Source organism: Lontra canadensis, unplaced genomic scaffold, assembly GCF_010015895.1.
Source record: "Lontra canadensis isolate GAN:19392208 unplaced genomic scaffold, GSC_riverotter_1.0 scaffold43, whole genome shotgun sequence".
In the NCBI taxonomy this organism is placed as follows: Eukaryota; Metazoa; Chordata; class Mammalia; order Carnivora; family Mustelidae; genus Lontra; species Lontra canadensis.
The window spans coordinates 1,636,194-1,639,406 of record NW_022631037.1 but is presented as its reverse complement, the minus strand read 5'-3'; positions in this window follow the sequence as shown (position 1 = coordinate 1,639,406).

The following is a 3,213-nucleotide window of genomic DNA, read 5'->3' as shown; positions in this document are numbered from 1 at the left end:
ATAGTTTTAATGCTTTACTAGGTAAAATTTAATTTGTTAACATATACTAATATATTAAAAAAACTTACAGCATAGGAAAGGAAATTATCAGTGAAATAAAAATGCAACTTGGGGCACCTGGGTGGCTCAGTGGGTTAAGCCTCTGCCTTCGGCTCAGGTCATGATCCCAGGGTCCTGGGATCGAGCCCCACATCGGGCTCTCCGCTCAGCAGAGAGGCTGCTTCCCCTCTCTCTCTGCCTGCCTCTCTGCCTACTTGTGATCTCTCTCTCTGTCAAATAAATAAATAAAATCTTAAAAAAAAAAAAAAACCAACAACCTGAACTTATAGACACAGGGAACAGATTGTTTCTAGAGGAGGGTAATGGGGTGGGTGTGTGTAAAATGGGTGAAGGTGCTCAAAGGTACAAATGTCCATTTATAAAATAAGTATGTAAATGCCCTTTTTAAAAAATTTTTATTTATTTATTTTGACAGAGAGAGATCACAAGTAGTCAGAGAGGCAGGCAGAGAGAGAAGGGGAAGCAGGCTCCCCGCTGAGCAGAGAGCCCGATGTGGGGCCCTATTCCAGGACCTTGAGACCATGACCTGAGCTGAAGGCAGAGGCTTTAACCCATGAGCCAACCAGGCGCCCCTATAAGTGCCCTTTTAAAATTAGGGATGCAATGTATAGCATGGTGATTATGGTTAACAATACTGCATTGTATATTTTTAAGTGACTAAGACAAGAGATATTAAAAGTTCTCATTATAAGAAAGAATTGTAATTGTGTAGTGATAGATGTTAACTAGACTTATTGTGGTGATTGTTTCACAATATGTACAAATGTTGAATCATGATGTTGTACCCCTGGAATACCTAATATAATGTTATATGTCAATTATGTCTCAATAAAAAAAGAAAAGCTTTAAATCAATAATCAAACCTCCCACTTCAAGAAAAGCAAGGAAATGGTGGGCAAAATAAGCCCAAAGCAAGCATAAGGAAATAAATAATAAACATAAGAGCAGAAATCCATGAAACTAAAAATGAATAACAACAGACAAAAGTCAGTGAAGCAAAAGGATCATTGAGAATATAAATATAATTAACAAACATTTAAAAAGATTGACAAAGAGAAAAAGAGAGAAGATATAATTTACATCAATGCCAATAAGGAAACAGGGATATCACTACAGAGCCTGCTGAGGAAAATAAGAATAATACAACCAACTCTACACATAAATATGATAAATTAAATGGGCCATTTTTTTGAAAAGCAAAAGTTACTGCAACTAATCTATTAATAATAAAAATTTGAATAATACTATAACTATTAAGGATATTGAGTTTATAGTTTTAAAATTCCAGAAAAAAAAAAATCTACAGGTATAGATGATTTTGTTGGAGAATTTTACTAAAAATTTAAAGAAGAATTAACATCAAGTTTACACAGTCCCTTCAAGAAAATAGGAGGGAACACTTTTCATTTCATTTTATGGAATTAATATTACCTCAATACCCAAGCCAGACAAAGTCAGTACAAAAAACAAAAATAACAACAAAAACTACACACCAGTATCTCTCATGCACATAAATGCAAAAATCTTTAACAAAATATTAGCAAGTCAAACCTAACATTTTATGAAAGAACTGTGCACTATGCCCAGGTATGCAAAGTTGTGTCAATATCTGAAAATCAATGTAATCCACCATGTTAACTGTCTAAAAGAAAAAAAATCATATGGTCATATCAATTGTAGCATTGAAAGCATTTGACAAAATACAATACCAATTCATGATTAAAAGTTCTCAGTAAACTTCCTCAACTTCACAAAGAACATCTACAAAAACCCTACAGTTACTATCATATGTAATACTGAGAAACTGGAGATGCTTTTCCTGCTAAGATCAGGAGATAGATAAAGATGTCCTCTCTTCCTACCCCCATTCAAGTTCATACTGGACATCCTGACTATACAACAAGATTAAAAAAAAAAAAAAAGGAAATGTGTGCAGATTGGAAAGGAAGAAATGAAACTGCCTTCATTATCTAACTATATGGTTATCTATGTAGAAAATCCCAAGAATTGAAAAAAATCCCCCAGAACTAATTGAGTATAGCAAAGTTGAAGGATTCACAGTTAATATATAATGGTCAGTTGCTTTCCTATACCAGCAATGTATAATTAGAATTTGAAATTTAAAAAATACTATTTTTAGTAATACCAAAAAAATGAATTACTTAGGCATAAATCTAACAAAATATGTACAGAATCTATATGCTGAAAACTATAAAACTCTGATAAAAGAAATAAAAAAGGGTCTAAATTAATGGGAAGATATTTCATGTTCATGGTCAGAAAGACTCAATATTGTTAAGGTGTCAATTCTTCTCAAACCTAATCAACAGATTCAATGCAATTCCAATCAATATCCCAACAAGCTACTTTATAGATATCAACAAATTGATTCTAAAGTTTTTATGGAAAATACAATGTTTAAAATCACTTTATAAATGGAATACCTAGATACTAGTCTACCAAAACATCTATAGGTCTTTTACATTGAAAAGTACAAAATAATGATTAAAAAAATCAAAGATCTAAATAAACAGTGAGACATATCATAGGAAGAATAATTCTTCCCAAATTGGTATATAGATTTAATGTGATTTTTATCAAATCCCAGCAAAAAATGTTTGTAGATATAGACAATATTATTCTAAAATTTATATGAAAATACAGTGAAATTGGAATAACTGTAACAATTTTGACAAAGGAGAATAAGGTGGGAGGAGTCATTCTACCTTATCTTAAGGCTTACTGTATAATTATAATATCAAGACAGGGGAGAATAGGCATTATAGATCAATGCAACAAAATAGAGAATCCAGAAATGGATCCACATAAATATGCTCAACTGATTTCTCACAAAGATGGAAAAGCAGTTTAGTGAAGGAAAGATAGCCTCTTCAACAAATGGTGCTGGAGCAATTAGACACCTGTAGGCAAAAACAAAACAAAACAAAAACAACCCAAACCTCACACATTATACAAAAATTAACTCAAAATTGATCATGAACATAAACATAAAGTATATAATGTAAAAGTATAAATGTAAAGTGTAAAGATATAAAATTTTTTAAGAAACAACATAGAAAAGAATTTTGGATACAAAGCTAAATAAATAGTTCTTGACACTAGAAGCACTATTCATAGAGAAAAAGTTGATAA